At 27.1% G+C, this 18383-nt stretch overlaps 1 protein-coding gene and 1 long non-coding RNA gene across 5 annotated transcripts in view; one reads left to right on the top strand and one right to left on the bottom strand.

Annotated features, from left to right (window-relative positions):
* The window catches only part of Siz (Brefeldin-resistant Arf-GEF family protein schizo), a 117211-nt gene that overhangs the window by 42435 nt on the left and 56393 nt on the right, over window positions 1-18383 (bottom strand). Inside the window, exon 1 of one of the 3 annotated variants that reach the window (XM_074243451.1) lies at window positions 7254-7376. The exons of the other annotated variants lie outside the window; for them this stretch is intronic. The gene's annotated coding sequence lies outside the window, so the exon portion shown is untranslated. Of the gene's footprint in view, window positions 1-7253; window positions 7377-18383 lie in introns of those variants that run through there. 3 annotated transcript variants of the gene reach the window in all.
* LOC141527782 (uncharacterized) lies at window positions 7573-10195 on the top strand. Of its 2 annotated transcripts, none has more exons than XR_012479249.1 (3): window positions 7573-7840; window positions 8110-8595; window positions 9464-10195. It is a non-coding gene; the product is annotated as an uncharacterized LOC141527782 (long non-coding RNA). The 2 variants fall into 2 exon arrangements; XR_012479250.1 differs by having other exon boundaries at window positions 7667-7840; window positions 8110-8372.

Genomic DNA, 18383 nt, shown 5'->3' with positions numbered 1-18383 from the left:
TTCACCAGTTGTCACTTGGAGTTAAGGTGGATTGCCTTTAGTAAACTTTACAGCTTTCTATTCTTATATTTACAATGTCTATTCAATTCACCAAGTGTACAATGTTCAGTGTACGTACTACCGATTGCTACTATCAACTACTATTTACTTGTACAGACACGTTGCCAAATAGAAAAGTAATAAGATGCTTATGATAAAGCTCTAGTTTTATTTTACCGCACATTTGCTTTTTTATATTCCATTCGATACTCTTTAGGCTATATTTTACTATTCACAAAGAGTATCGATCGATTTTTTGTTAGATTTTCAAACATGAAATTTTGTATACACTTTTTATGTTCTCGAAGTAACTTTCTTAAATTTCACAGTAATTAAGTGAAAACAGAAATGTTCAATTTAAGCTTACTGAATTTTTTTTATTTAATAATTACATTTTTTTTTATTTCACCTGGAAAGATTTAAAGAAATATTATAAATAGATCCACCGCTTATTTTTGACAGCTAAAAAATGAAAAAACAATGATTATTTTCTTTTAAAATTCTTTCTCAATTAAAGAAATTGAAATCAATAGATAAGGGTCAATTTTATGACCCTGGTTATTATCGGATTACTAAAATTCCAGTTTTTTTCTTCGATTTATACGATAAAAAGTTACGAAAACTGTTCCGACTACAACAAATTTTTAAATGTACCAAGGAAAGAATTTAACTTAATTGAGATTGAAAATGATTAGAAAGAAAACTTATTAGTTGTAAAATATGAGACATTTCTGGATCTTCAATTTTATTACACAGAAAAAAAGGTTCACTTGAGCCAAGAAAATATTTTTCTTCCTAATTATTTTCTTGAGCGAAAAAAAATTTTTTTTTACACAAGAAATTTTACTTATTCTAACAAAATTAATTCTCTTGCTTTAAGAAATACGTATCTTGATCCAAGAAAATTTATTTAAGTCAAGAAAATCTTGTTTTGAGAAAATTCAGCCTCTTGCTCCAAAAATTAAATATCTCGATAGAAGTAAATTTTCATTAATATTTTTATTGATTAACATGTCAAATGGGAAAATCAAATAATATTGAATCATTTTTTTTTCATTCAATATGGATAATTTCACGCTAAAATTATATAAAATGGGTATCTAATATTCAAGAGAAAAATTTTCTCAAGGTGAGAAAATTTTTTTCTCTGCTGAAGTAGGTAGCGCTGCTTCCCCTTCTATTATTATTATCTAAAAATCTTGATCAAATATAAAAATTTATCGTATCAATTATTTATGATAATTTAAATTAAGAAAAAATAACTTTCACCAAGAATAGAATTTCAAGAAAAATTTTTACTTTGACTAACACAACTTCGGTCTTTCTTTAGGCACCTGAAAATTTTCTTGAGCCAAGAATTTCGTTCTCCAGTCAAGAAATTTTTCTTTCTGTGTAGTTAAAAATGTTTAATTCAAGTGATACACGATCTTGTTTAGGGTTTATGTTTATTATAACAACTGTCCTAATTTTTTTTTTTAATTTTAAAACCATAGTTATGAAAATCCTAATAATTGTCAAAAATTAAATCTACAAAATTGAATAAAAATATTAGTTCAAAGAAATATAAAAATATACCGAAAATACCGACATTGTTAGTTTTAAAATGTTGCTTTTGCCAATGAACTGCGAACGATACTAATGTAATATTTCCAGTTAGTCATCGTCACGCATGTCGTGGCGATGAAATTTATGCGCATTGAGAACATTTATGTCGACAATTATGGGTTGAAAAGTCGAACCTACCTATATATACATATACATATAAATACTTAGACCCACACACGCACACATACATCTATACAGACATATAATATATGTATAAAATTACTGCCAAAATATGACAATAGAGCTCATCTTCACTGTCCATAAAACAATTATTGCATTGACCCGGCATAAAAAAAACACACACACACACATAATAAATATTTAACACGAAAATTACGAAGCTCCTTCAAATAATTTTTATAGCTTTATTTATTGAAATGATATAGCAGTTTGTTCAGTATTATATTAGTACAAGACAAAGTCAATTCATTTATGAGTCAGTTAACTTTTAAACGTCAACTTACGTAAGAAAATTACAGATAACGATTTCATGGTCAGACCATTTTTTTTTTTTTTTTATTATTATATTTATCGCGGTGAATCTTACCAACCATTATTCTTTTCTTCTTCGCTTAAAGCACTCAAATATTTATCGGGTTATAAAAATAATAATTTTTTTAAAAATTCAATAATTTGATGTGTAATTTTTTAGTCGAATAATAATAATCATTTACGATTAATAAATAATTTTGTTTTACAGATAAAAAAAATAACAAATTATTTTTACTGTTAATATATAACCGAGATGACGTACGAAATAAGTTTCTGGAATAATAAAAAAAGTTGGAAAGAATAAATGTTTTAGACAAATAATGTAAGTGTTTGGAAAACTTGAACGGTTAAAAAGAGCGGCTGATAAATTAGCCTGTGGCAAAAGTAAAAGTTTGTGATCTTGGAGAAAGCCCACAAAGAACAAGACCGATACTATACGAGTACTGAGAGTTTGGTCACGTCGTTCCTCGTAATAAACCATTGTACACTAGTGCAATATAAAAGTCTTTGTATCGGTTTATTTAACCGATACAGAATAAGAAGTAAATAGAAAATTGGTTATATTGATTCGCAAAAAGAAAATTGAGATTATTGCAGGCTCAAGAAGTTATCCAGTTTAAACATGTATTTAAACAATCATGTTAAAATTACGATCAAACTAATTGTAATAACAGATGATAATTAATTTTTTGAAAATTTGACATTGTTTTTTATATTAATATATTTTTTTTCCACTTTTAAAAGGATTAGAAACATTGAAAAATTTGTGACACTATTGAAATGTATGAATAATATCTTTTTTAAAATCTACAATTCCCAAATCAAACTTCTTAGCCTTCGCTTCAATCTGGACACCGATAGAAAAATTATTTATAATAGAACTAATTTTCTCGACTCCAAAAAATAATTAGGAAAAAAAAAATATCATGATTGAAGTCAAACTTTTTCAAAAAAATTTTTTTTTGAAATTATCATTACTATTAACCACACAGAAAAAAAGGTTCACTTGAGCCGAGAAAATTCTTTTCTTCCTAATTGTTTTCTTGAGCGAAAGAAAAATTTTTTTTTGACACAAGAAATTTCACTTATTCCAACAAATTAATTCCCTTGCTTTAAGAAATACGTATCTTGATCCAAGAAAATTTTCTTGTTTTCAGAAAATTTAGTCTTTGCTCCAAAAAATTTAGTTCTTGATAGAAGTAAATTTCCTTCTCTTGAGAAAATTTCTCTCTTGCTCCAAAAAATTAAATATCTCGAAAGTAAATTTTCATTAATATTTTTATTGATTAACATATCAAATGGGAAGATCAAATAATATTGAATTATTTTTTTTCATTCAATATGTATAATTGGGTGCTAAAATAATCTAAAATGGGTATCAAATATTCAAGGGAAAAATTTTCTCAGCTGAAGTAAGTGGTGCTGCTTCCCTAGCGTATCTAAAAATTTTGATCGAATATAAAAATTTATTGTATCAAGTATTTATGATAATTTGAATTAAGATAAAATTACTTCCACCAAGAATAAGGTTCAAGAAAAATTTTTTCTTTGGCTAACACAACTTCGGTCTTCCTTCAGGCACCCGAAAATTTTCTTGAGCCTAGAATTTTGTTCTCCAGTCAAGAAATTTTTCTTTCTGTGCACCTAATTAATCCAAAGTAGTCTATAGATTGGTCACGTATTTAATAAAAGTTTTCTGCCATAAAGCAAAACCATAGACATTATTAAACTATCCTGAATGCGCATTACATTAATGCACATATAATAAATATGACTAACAAATAGTATCGTCCAGCTTTGCGGACTTTCCCGAGTACTTTCGCTAGCATATATATTTGAATACCCACATAATTATCATCGCTACTATATATAATACTGCTGCTCTCATCTAGTCTTCTACCAGCACAGCTTGTACTTGACTCTTCATTCCAGTCGTTGATGCATAAAAAATATCTATATATAATATCTAGTATCTAATAGTATTCTCATTTGCGAAAATTAATAAAACTATGCACGGCAACAATTAACACCTACACTAATTGTCCATTTCAAGACTAATTATCTGTTCCTATACTTGAATTATAATTACATTCAGAAATAACCTTCACTTACAATGTGTACAGTATTGATAAATTTTGGCCCAAGTAACAATAACTGAAGCGTAAGAGTTATTAATTCGGTTTAACAACCGTACAACGCTTTCGATAAGAAACTTTTATCCCGCGAGTTAGTGTACGGGATAATACAATACACAGCAGCTATATAAGCATACCGTGATCAAATCGGTGGAATAATTCTTTCTATTCTGTTCTTTTACTCTATAATGCATCATCGCATCTGATTTAACGGTAGACTAACAACCGCCATCGCCGTTAATAAATTATTATATTGAGCACGAAAAAAGAAAACAGGAACTGTTATTGTTTAACATGCTAACTAATCAGTTATAATTCAAAATTTTAGAAGTTACAGTTTCAATTATTGATTTTATTCGATACAACTCTCAATAGTTTTCATGACAATTAATGTATTTTATTGTGTGAAATTTTATAAGTATCAGTAAATGTTTTTGGTCAAGTTCCGAAATCCAAAAGTTTCCTTATAAATCCGTATTAAAGTTCACTGTTGACGTCAATGACAAAAGGTAGAGTTAGTATACTACAATAGCATTGGAGAGTTTTTCAAATAAAACGAGGAATGTTTAAAAATATAGAAATTGATATCTATTTTTATATGTACCAAGATTTTCTAAAGTTTACATTGAGTTTAAATTTTGAATTTTAATCTAGGAATAATCATTTTTAATTTTTAAAAGTTCATACTAAATAAACTTAATTTTTGAATTATCAATAATTTTCTATCACCAGTCGTTGAAAAAACATTAACAAAAGTTATGTTATAAGTTTTTGATAATTAAATTTAGTTTTTATTATAATAAGTAAATTTTTGATTTCGTTGTATTATTTCAATTATAAGCCAAGATCATTTAAAATCATTTCATCATTTTAGATCAAGCATACAAATTTTATTTGATTCATAAACTTTTCTACTTGATTCAAAATAATCAAAATTATTTTCGAGTATATTTTAAAAATATTTACTATCACCTTTGTCTCTATAGCGTAACTTTTAAAAATTTCTTTATAAAATGCCATTAATCAACGAGTATGTTAAAAAAAAATGCTGTAATTCAATAAGTTCATCAATAAATACATATCTTGATTTTTTATTTATTCCATGTCTTTCATTAATGAACAATCAATTAAAGCATGCAATTTGAATTTTAGGACCAATAAATTTTCCACTTTAATAATCAAGAATTTCTTTAAATTCCTAAATGCCCCATTAATCCCATCATGTTTTATTCCATATGATCTAAAGTGCCTTATTTGCGATTTATGTATTTATCTTATAAAAATTCCAGATGACATATTTTACTTATTGAAACATTTACTGGATAAGAACTTTATGACGATAATTTTTTACCTCGAGCTAATGCTACTTATCCGGCAGAAATTGATTGAAAAAATTCAATACAGAAAGATGACAATCTTTTTTAAGAGCATTTAGAACCTATATAAATAAATAAATAAATAAATAAAAGATCTGTACTATTATTATTACCAATTAAGAAAGCATGACGTCTACAAAAGTTATTGATTAAAGTTTATTATTCGTTTAAAGCATAAAAATAGGTATTGAATAATTAACAATTGAAATTTATGGATATTTCATATCACTTATTTATTAATAAAAAAAGGTAAAAATGCTTTCACTTTTGTATTGTTATTATTTTTATTTATTATTAAGATTTAGACTGTCTGTCAACTTTCTTTGTAGTTTGCTGCATAGTAAAATAATATTTCGAGACGCCGTGAATATTTGATGTTTATTAGTAGGTAGACAGTAGTATATATAGTATATATTACATATAGTAGATTTGTGCGAGTACAAGACACGACAGAATGAAAAGGAAAGGAAATGAAAGGAGAGAACGATAACTGGGATAAAAAAAAAACAAGAGTATTGGAAATTGGACTATTGCGAGCGCGAAATTCAATAACTGTTATGAATTCATCCGCACGTAAAAGCAATACGAGAAGAGCAAAGATGAAATAAAAGAAGTAAATCACTAGCAGCATCGCCGCTGTCGTCGTTTGCCTTTATAATATTACCTACTCGATCAATCTTTCTACACTTCACTATTATCATTTTTTTCTTTCATCCAGCGGGTCAATACTCAATAAATCCTGTTAATTTCTTACTTATATGCATTTTGTTACATTGGATCAATACTGTCTTAGTTTTTCAGGGTTACTCGTTTATTTATTTATTTTAATCGTCAACTTTTATCATCAAGTCATGAGTCATGTCACCGATCACTTTTGATCTTTTGTTGCATAATTAGTTCAAGTTGTTTCAGTAGCTAATTATTTTTTTTATTAGCATGTTACATAAAGCAAAAGTCGGCTTCTATTTTCGTCACAATATTTTTTTTTATGTTTAAATCAATAACCTCAAAGTATAAAATAAAATTTTTTTGCTTTAATTTAAAGCTTGATTTACACAGATCTAAAAATTATCTGCAATAATTTTTAAAATTTCACGGTCGGTAATTCTTTTTAAAAATTATCCTTCGTATCCTGTGATTTATCCTTCCACTCACGAAATCCAATGATAAATTATACCGAAAAAAATATTTATTACCTTATTTGTCTCTTTTTATATCATTCAGTCTCAAAAAAATGAAATAAAAAAAATCTAAAATAATAATAATAATAATAATAACCAACAAAAAAGAACTATCGCATTTATATTTGATTAAATAATTCTTACTCGTAAATAAAAGTCAAACTGACCCTGAAAAATAACAGTAAACAATAATTACAAGCGTAATTTTATTTATAAATTTGTAAGTATGCTGATTGTTATCATTATCATTGAATCATTATCTATATCAAACATCTGATAAAGATCGACTATCAGGAAAAATAATTTTAGTATGCAAACAGTACCTCGATTAAATTAAATTAAATATCATCGGCTTTACATATATTCTAGTATATTCCCGGCTTTATATTTCGAGTAAATATAATTTTTAAAAATCAATAAATTACCAGTAATTCAAGCATGGTTTCAAATATTTTACTAAAAATAAATTTGTTTTTTAAAAAATTGACACCACATATTTATAAATAAAAATTCACATATTATTTATAACTGACACTGATAAAATTTTTCATAATAACTGACACAATTTTTTATATTATTTACGGAAAAACGGAATTAGTCGGCTTTTACGAGAAGAGAATACTAAACAGTGCACTGGGTACTCGCGTGGTCTTAGTTCGCGGTTTAAGGCTGACTGGTCGCAGCGATGTATCTCGAAATGGCGCGAAGTTGTCCGTTCCCGTGTAGTGTGTAGTGTAATTCAACATGAGCACGCTATGCTTTGAGTTGGGTGAAGGAAAAGGACAGACAGAGAAAGAGAAATAACACCCCACCTCTTGTGAACTCGTTATCGTCGCGGGGGACCATACCCACCAGAACATACTCTTCTACTGTCTATGGCTATGTCTGTATCTATGTCTACACTGCATCACCAATCACCAGTAGTTCTACTTTACTTATACTTTGATAAAAGTTACTACTAGCACTAGTATCAGTGTATTCAAACTACTATTACTATTATATATTGCAGTTAGTAAGTTGGTACTTTAGTTGTTATATGTTGACGTACAGTATTGTTGTTAGTCTCCACTCTCTGTTTGCTTCCAATACTATTATATATCCTACGGCACATACAATTAAATCCAGTAATAATACATCCATACAATAACAAAGAACAAACTCTCTCATTTTAAATATATATTACTTTGTATTGTATTGTATTATTGTTGTTGTTATTGTTTTTGTTTATTCCCAGTGAAAATATCATGAGCGATTTTAATAACTTTATTTATTTTTTTTCAGATAATTACTTATTTATTATTGTAGATCTAATTCAATTAGTTAAACGCTCAAAAGAAAGTATGAATTTTTAAATAATAAATCTCAGGATTAAAGATTAAATATTCATCTGTTACTTGTCAAAAATAAGCCCATTAATTATTTTACTTTGTTAAAAATGTTCAAGAGAATAAAAAAAACAGTATCGGACAACTGAACAGAAAATTTCAATGCAACTCTTCAGGCTCCGAGTTCGATTCCCAGTTTGGGCTATTTTTGATTTACTGGTAAACTCGCACCATGTCTCTCCTTTCTCTGAGATTTTCTTTAATACATGAGTGTAGATACCATTTAATCACGTGTTTAATATTAATATGATCTAGTTTCTCATGGGAATTAATCAAGAAAACCGAGAAAATTAATATTAATTTTATAAAGTGAAATTGCAGTTATAAAATAATTTCAGAAGATTGTAATGTATCAAAACCAACTTTGAGTTATTTATTATTTGTAAGCGAACTTTTATACATTTAAATGTTTTGTGGAATATGTTCTTTATGAACACTATAAATTTTTCGCCAAAGGGCATTTTTGAGTATTATTTTTTAGACGAATAACTATAAAAGTACTTCAAAACTTGTATTAAGACATTAAAATACTGTCAAGAATGATAAAAACTTTAAATTTTTCCTCTAAAACTAGCCCTGTGTTGTTAAAAGTATATTTTTTCAAACTATTACAGTTGATAATGATAATATCTTTAAAATGTATAAGGTTCAAATTCTATAATCAAATAAATGCTAATGTGTTATAAAGTATTCTTAGTTTTTATCTTATTTGAATAATTATTTTTTTAATAAAAAAAAATAAATAACTTCCAAATTAAACTTTTATGAATTCCGTATAAATATTGAGATCACAATTTGATGCTTCAAAATTTTTGACTGCGAATTATAAAATTAAATATAATGATCGTAAAAAAATTCTAAAGATGCGGTTGAATTTATTTATCGTCTTTGGGTTTCTGTCTTAATTTTATTAAATAAGACTTATTGTAATCTCATTTCACTATTAGGTTAATTTTTTATTTATGGACTGGTTCCTTTTCTCTATAAAAATAAAAATTTTTTTTTAATTTATATGATACTTAATTTGATAATAAATATCGTAGTTAAACTTATGGAATATTAATCAAATTATTCACAAAACAAAATACTACTACACTAAATTTCAATATAAATAGAAATAAAATTTCAGTATGCATGAATTTTCACTAATATTCATTTACGATAAGTCTATATAATAAAAATAAATAAAAAGATAAAATAAAATTTCGTTTTCTATCTACATAAATATTCATCAGCGTTTGAATTTTCAGTTAATTGGAGCGAGCTCTTCATTCACGTGGGCGGATTCCCTCGAATGAATCGACTTTTTTCAATAAGTTTCAAGATTATCCCTGGCCTATATCCTGATTGGACTGTCGAAAGAGCTGAGAAAGGTCTAGTAAAAGGTAAAGCAGAAAAAAACCAAGTGCTGACAGGGAAAATCGAAATGGAAGCTGAAAATAATTCACTTCATCGAAATATTTTTTAAAATTACAAGTAAAATTGTCATCACTTTTCCTGACATTTTATTGTGGATGTTGACGTGTCATTTAATAATACAGAGCGTAAAAAATGAGTAGCAATCTTGCGTGTTTGATCGATAATCGTCAGCTTGATTGAGGATGATAATGCAAACAATGAGGCTGTGCTGGCATATTGACGATGGAACCGTCTGGCACACGTGTATGACTATTTAACAAATACTATTGTTGAGAAAAAATACACCTACATACATCTATTTATTATTATTATTATGATTTTATACATATATATTAAAAATAATAAGTATTACAATGGTGTTCACTCATTTCTTTGTTTTCAAATATGGGTATCTTACGATACGTGTCTTCATTTTAATAACTCTGCACGTATAAAACTGACTTTAGTTAACTCCGTAAATGTACTGACACATGTGATGACGTTTTGGATTGCATCAATCATTTTATACGCATACCAATTTTGAATTATATTTTTTTTTATGTCCATCAAAATAATTATTCCTTGATCCTAGAAATGAATTTATTATCTATATAGATAACACCAGAAAAAGAAGAGGAAGATGAAAATAAAAAAGAATAGTAAATATTCAGTCAGTTGAAAATTTATAGACACTAAAATTTTTTATTTTTATAAAAATTAATATTTTAAAAATGTTTTATTTTGATTTTTATTTGACACAGTTTTCAATATTTACTTTTTAAAAATATTCAGTATTTAAATCCTGAATATTTTTCTTCAAATTATTTTGTTTTTAATTGAAATTTCTGCTTTATATTTTAATGATTATCAGTTTAATAAATTATATTATAACTTAACAAAATGAAATGTTTATAATTATTTAAAGATTGGAAAAAAATTATCGTGATTTGTATCCGACATATATCCGCATTTATGACACAGACATATATGATATGCATATATCTTACATATATGCGGGCAGACATATCATGCGCATATATGAAGGGGCAAAAATGAATATATGTCACATATATCTGGACATAAATGTTAACGCATATATCTTCACATATATATTTTTTTCGTGGGGGATTAGGATGTGCCAAAATGTAACTTTCGTGATGGACCTCTTAAAATTGAAATTTTGAGTTCCGCTTTTAACAGGAAGTTGTGTTTAGGCATTTCCTGATATATTTTGAGCGTAAGGGATTTATTTGATTCTCATAGAATTTTTTACAGAAGCTTTGTTTGGATACTTCCGGCCAAATTTTGTAATTTCAGCGTAAAGGCCCAAACAATCTCCTGTTAAAAAATTCTCTGAAAATCAAATAAATCCCTTACGCTCAAAATATGTCAGGAAATGCCAAAACACAACTCCTATTAAAAGCGGAACCTAAAATTTCAATTTTGATAGGTCCATCACGGATGTTACATTTTGGAACATCCTATTATCTATACTTCTAATTTATTTTGTAAAAAAATAATTTTTATAATACTGAGAAAGATTAACCAGAGAAACTTATCAAAACAGTTGTTGAAAAGGACAAAAAAATTCCATAAGTCTTTAGTCAACAAAACATAAAATATTATTGAAATGGAATGTATAAATGATAAAAAATAATTTGTGAAGATGATAATTTATCAGAGAACATACTTTTTAAGTATCAATAATCGGCAAAATTACTCTCTGACTGATTTAAGACTTAACTCTTGAAAAGAATATAATAAAGGAAGTAATTAGCAGTAATAAATATAAAAATAATATATAATAAAACAAGTTATAAAGGAAATATTATCTTTTCAATAAATGAAGAATCACCACGCCTAATATTGCCAAGAGTCATGACCTCGAATAAGAAAGTCGATATTAACTGCTTTCTGCTTGACACATAAATGCACTCATTTTTATACTCACATACATTTATTATTGTTATTGTTAAAAATGAAAATAAAAAATAATAATATGAAAATCTTGACAGATTTTAAATAATAACTATAAAGAAAAATCTACAAAGCAACGAAAATCGGTCAAAAAGTACCTGATAAAGTTTATTTTTATTTTATAGATCTGAAAATTGGTCAAATCTTGTGAATATTTTATTTATTTAAATTTAAATTCAGGAAACGTTATTCCACTGCAATCTTCCTTCCAGGTTTATCGTCTTTTCATGTCGCCTTTAACTTTAACCTGTTAAATTTTCCTCGCCTGAGTTTTTCCAATTTTACCGAAAAACTTTTCGCTGAGAGTTTTACCCCGGAGCCATTCTCGATTTCTCGGTTTCTGTTATGTGGTCTGGTCTCTGATGCTCTTCAAAGAAGCCTATATGTAGACTGGTTTCTTTTAATCTTTCATACCACGTACAATTTTTCTTTAATAATACTTCAAATCATAAATAAATAAATAGCTAAATCTCAAAGACATGTCTTACGATTCCGAATCTATTTTTCGATTTGTATATTTCCTTCCTCATATTAGCTTTAATTTAAAAAAAAATATATAATAATTCATAAAAAAACAAGTGTTTGATAATAATAACAGTTAACATTTTTTCTCAAACTCTGGTGTAGACCAGATCACATTAAATTGCAAAAAAGAACAGTAATTGATCTACTTCCCGGAACTTGGTTGTATAAAAAATTGCAATTGTAGAAAAAATAAAATAAAACAGGAATAAAAATGAGAACTCACGATCTGTGGAGGTGGGTCAGGTAGTAGGAGTTGAGCGTAAAAGGTATATATTATATATACATATATATTAAAGTTTAGTGCACATATACATTAAGACTTAAGACTGGTGTAACTTTCGCCACCCGCGCATGTTTGTCGAGGATTATGATTATGAAAAACACGTGCTGATCCGCGAAATAATTCTCAGAACCTCATTTATCTTTAAATAAATCCTTCAAAATTAAAAAAAATTACATACTAATATTAATATATCATGAAAATAATTATTTAAAATTAAAACAGCACAACTTTGATATTAAGCTCAACGAAAATTAATTATTACGTAGTTAACAACTATTAACAATTGAATAAAAAAAAATAGCTACGGATATTTCAATAAATATGGTTACGGTGGAGTTATTGATTCAGTTAAGTTAAATAAATTGATATATCTTGGTAAGGGTATAACGTCTGACCCAAATCCTTGTTATACAGTTCCGATTCTACGGTGAATTCTTAACTCGAAGTCGTGCATTATTGTCCATCAGATTTAGCTATAGCAATACGTCTTATCTTAACCTGACAGTTAACTTCTATACTAAAGCCCTAAGCTTGTTCCACAGCTCGTTTGTTCTCAACTCTACTCTACTCTACTCTATTCTATTCTGACAAACATCTTAGACTTACTGTCGTCCTGAATTCCTTTAACTCCACTCTCCACCCTCTACTATTTGCTGATTAAATATTCCATTTAATATCCAAATTACTGTCTTACTGTGCGAACACTTCAATACTGAACTATGTCAGTAATAATAATCCACCCTATATATTTAAATTAAACAATTATTGATTTAAAGAATTTTTCAGTGCATTACGTCAAATAATTTTGTCATTGAACAGAGTTATTAATCTTATAATTGATAATTAATTATTTTGAAAAACTTTAACTGACAATAAATTGAATAGTTATTTCAAAAAGCTATTAGCGGTTTAAAATTTAATAAATGAACAGCTATTAATTTAAAAATAATTTAATGAAAGATGCTGAGAGAGAATAGAATAACAAAAAATTGATTTTCATTAGTATAGTAATTATTCATTTTTTCTGAGTCAAATGTGCAAAAGTTGCAGTTAACTGTAATCATTTAGACGTATGTGGTCATCAAAATAGTGAATTAGTCTGGTAATGAATAATTACAGTTTTTTAATGTATAAATACTGTTAACTCAATTCAATTTTAAGATCTTAATTGAAATTGTAGTAATTGCATCGATACGGCAAAAAAATTAATTCTCAGATTTTAAATAAAATTTTTTACCATTTCTTTTTTTATGTAATGTCTGAATCTGTATATATAATGTATTTTACTTCTAAAAAAGGTGTTTTCTTTGTTAGAACTAAATCGATTTTAATTTTTGTACCAAACTTAAAATTCAAATACTATGTTCAAACTTATCTTTTTCGTTATTGACGAAAAATATAAGAAGAATTTTAAAAGGTGTTTTTGTTTAGGAAAAAAAAAAAAAAAAAAAAAAAACTTTATAAAAAATGCAACACCGCAACCGTAGCTGAATGAATCAGGCTGTCAGCAATGGGAGTATTGACGCAACGAGCAAAACGTGTGTTCTCATACACGAGTGCCAAAAGTCTAATCCACCAAATTCATACATAAATAAGCGTCACCAAGTGATGAAATTGACGTAATTAACGTAATATTGTAATAAGAACATAAAAAATAAATTATTGTAAGCATTTTAACGATTTAAATTTGTAGAAAAAATTAAGATCGTTATTAGCACTAAATTATTTTTAAAAATAAAAAAAAAAATTGAAAGTTATTTATTAACTATTGCGTAGAACCCAATATTGGTATTTCATGTTGTATATAGTTTTTCAATATTAATAAACAAAAAATTTGTATTATACTTTTTATATATAAAAAGTATCTATAGATAATCAATGTTTTCGTAAATTGGGTTAAAGTTTAATTACACTGTTCCGTAATCATAAAACTTTATGAGTTTATGAACGAATAAATATTTAATACTAAAAGCAGATTTATTGATAAATTTGTAACTTTACCCGTCCTGAATAAGTCAATAAAATACAAATTAATGATCTGAATGCCCTCATTTTTTTTTTTTTAATTTGAATATTTATTAAGTGTGACAATGCGGATTAACGAAGTTATTTACTGCTCGGTTCCATGCTTCTAAATTCACGGAAAATTCATTTTTATTCATTAATCATTATACATGAACGGCTGTTCTATAATCGATTAGATAACATATCAGATCTGCATAATTTTCAATGGAAAAATGATTAATTTTGGTTTAGATTAAAATGGTAATTATTGATCGAAAAATTGTTTCCTGTAGTCAGAGTTATTCCAAGTTAACCGGAATTGAAATTAATCATTAAGCTTATCTTTTACTTAAATTATCAACTTTAGCGCTTATTGAGAAAAAGGAAGAATAAATTTCAAAAGTTATAAATAAACGCTTAAACATTCAAATGTTTGTTTTAAGCATAAAATATTTAAATATTTATTATTGATGATGATTATGAAAAACATATTTTTTTGAAAATTTACATGATTTTTAAAATAACATTTAATTATATAAATATTTACAGAACTCACTGGTATTTAAAGTGATGAAATATAAACTGTATGAATAATTACAATCGAGGTAATAATTCATTAATCGGATTATAAAATTAATGATTCAATTTTTGAAATGCATGCATGCACATTTTAAATTTTGAGTAAATGGGAGAAAAAATGATTTTTCGTTTAAAATTTATACAGAATAGAAAGTATAGAGAATAATTTAGATGAAAGGAGAATAAAAAGCGTAATGGTATCTAAAAGTTGCATAGTATGTGAATGTGAATATATATAATGGGAAGATGAAAAAGGTAAATAAAGTAAAGTAAAGCTTTGTTGCATGTGCAGCAGAACCCGTTTCCTTGCGACTTGAATCGTAAAAATAGTCTCACTTGTCTTGTTTTTATTGGGTTTTGTTCTTTTTATCATACGAGTGTCGTGTTTTTACTCGACTTAGTACGGAGCTTCTGCAGCAGACATCGAGTTCCAAGGCTCAATGGATAAAATCCATATATGTCCATAACAGAAAATTGTCATAATCAGAAAACACATCATGTAGTTTACACAATTTTATATCGGAACTCAATAAATTCCAGTTTACTTTAGATTATCAGGATAAAAACCAGAAAAATTTTTTTAAATTATTTTATTTTTGCTCTATTCGATTGTACTATTTTCTGATAATGGACTTGTCAATTTATTGAAAAAAGGTATGTAGTAGCTCTTCTATATCTGCAACAAAATTGCTTGCCTTGCCATTTTTTTTAATATTGATGGAAATTTTTTCATTAAATTAAAATTTTGCTATTAATTCGATAGAAAAAAAAATTTTTTTTAAGATCAAATATTGACAATTATAAGTTTGAACTGATAAAGTTATTCTAAAAGTTTAAAATCCCAATTTTAGATAAAGTATTGACAATAAAAAAAAAACATAAGAAACCTTTTTTGTAGGAAATGAAATCAACAGATTCGGTAGAATCTGGCGCCAAGTTCCGTTCTCAAGCCAGACTACCGAGTGTGTATATACCGTAAGCAGAATCGTTTTTTGAGGTTACAAGTTTTTTTTCAAATTTAATTTGATTTTTTTTTTATATGATATTTTATAATAGTAGTTCATGCTTTTTATTACGCGTATTACTTGATTATTATCAATTATCTTTATAATTTCTATTTAAAATTATTAAAAATAATCAGCACAAACTATAGCGACCCAGATTTTTAGATTTTAACTTTTTTCTTATGTAAAAAGCGGACGGCCAGAGACTAAATAATATAACGATGCATGCTAATCTTATAATAGATGGGAAACTACAGTGAAAAAAGATATTTGACAGCTTGCAATTACACACGCCAGGCGGCGCAAGAATAACTTTTACATGAACTATAGCTTAAAGGGGATAGTTTGCCACCGGAAATGTATTAAATTAAAATTGTCAATTTTTATTATAATTACAAAAAAAACTGAAATCCGAACAAAAACAGTTTCACTGTAAAAAAATCGTGCCAAGTCCACGTTCATAAGACTATTAAGAAAAAAAAATTTTATTTCTTTACAAAAAGATATAAAATAAAAAATTAAAAAATCCAAGTAACCGATATGGTTGTATATGATTTTCGAAAATTAAAAAAAAATTTTTGTAAATTTAAAAATTAAAAGAAACAATTTTGGAACGTACTTGGTGTGCGTTATTGTGTACTTCAATTTTTTTTAAGTGTCCTAGTAGATACAATTTAGGAATTTCATAAAAAGTGAAATATTTCGTAACTACGCACACTAAATACGTTCCAAAATTGTTTCTTTTAATTTTTAAATTTACAAAAATTTTTTTTTAATTTTCGAAAATCATATACAACCATATCGGTTACTTGGATTTTTTAATTTTTTATTTTATATCTTTTTGTAAAGAAATAAAATTTTTTTTTCTTAATAGTCTTATGAACGTGGACTTGGCACGATTTTTTTACAGTGAAACTGTTTTTGTTCGGATGTTTTATTAACCGGTGAGGTTAGCCGAGTGGTCTAAGGCGCATGGCCTATAGAGCACTCGGACTGGCGGCTCACCGGCGTGGGTTCGAATCCCAAGCTGGTCTTAGAAACCATCTTAGTTGATATTGGACCGTTGCCGCGTAGATTAAGATTTTCACAACCCAAAACAACCTCAATGTACCACTCCCAACAGTTAAAGTCGGCGATACTGACCACAGCAGTTGAAACCGACTCTAAATAATAATTAATTAAAAAAAAAAAAAGAAATGTTTTATTAAAACGTTTTTAGTCAATTTTGATATATACTTTCTTTTTTTAGCAGGAATTTAAGTTTAAAGTAAGAATCAAATCTTTTCGTTCTTTGATATAAAAAAAAAAAAAATTTGTGATATTAACACTGAATAAAACTTTCCAATTAAAATAATCCTTAAAGGATAAATTAGCGCCTAAAAATTTATTTGATGAAAATTTTTAATCGGTTAATTAACCTCCAGAGAGTTTGGTCCTCTCCTAACGCATATATTTGAAACAGTTAAATCCACATGATAACACAGTATTTTACCAGGCATTACCTAGCTTTGCATCAATTTCCGTAAAACTCGTTCCGAGTCTCCCGAAATGAATTTCAGCCGCACTACACTCCCACTATATACGGCAATTTATATTCACATAAATATTTTTAGTCACATCTACATCCACATAAAATGTATATTTTACAGACACAACTTCACTCAGTACCTGCAAAGCTATGCAAATCAGCTATATTTATATATGTAGTGTATAACTTTCTCATCCCTCATCGTCCGTCATTACCTAACGGAATTTACACCGTTTCACGGCATTCAGCTGCGTTACTATCCTTGTATTTTTTTTAAAGCTTCCTAGCTAACTAGTTAGTTATTTAGTATTTCACATGTCGCATTTTGTATGTACTTTTTTTGCCTTTTGCTAATTAGTCTCAAATGTTTAGTTTAATTCCACAACATACTGCTGGAAGTTGCAGTTGAATTAATTCGATGACATTTTAAAAGTTTCCCTTAGTTATTCTCTATTTCATTTTGCTTCATTGCTATAATTAGTGTTTCATGCCTGGCTTCGCAAGTTCCAAGGATTAGTTTCATTCGCGCTATTATTTTATCAGGAGGTATATATTGAGTAGTTTATTAAAATCATTCGGTTGACCACCCACGTGTTGTGTATTACGCTTTACGCTCAGATCAGCACTTTTAAATTGTGTAGGAAGTGGTCGTTAATAGGCCAGAAAGTGTGGAAATTATTTTCCATTCACAAGCAGGCGTCACACCATTATATATATTTTAATCTTAATATCTTTTTATTTATTTGTTTATTTCTCTCAGTTGTTTTATTTATTATAAATTATAATGCATTTGTGTCTTAAAGAGTTACATAAATTTTCGTTCATTTGAATAATAATTCGTCAAATCCATTCTTTAAGAGATTATTATTATT

Source organism: Cotesia typhae, unplaced genomic scaffold, assembly GCF_013202065.1.
Source record: "Cotesia typhae breed Kobodo isofemale line unplaced genomic scaffold, CoteBio_Ctyphae contig_4, whole genome shotgun sequence".
Classification (NCBI taxonomy): Eukaryota; Metazoa; Arthropoda; class Insecta; order Hymenoptera; family Braconidae; genus Cotesia; species Cotesia typhae.
The sequence above is the reverse complement of the archived record's forward strand: the minus strand, read 5'-3'. Positions and strand labels throughout refer to the sequence as shown.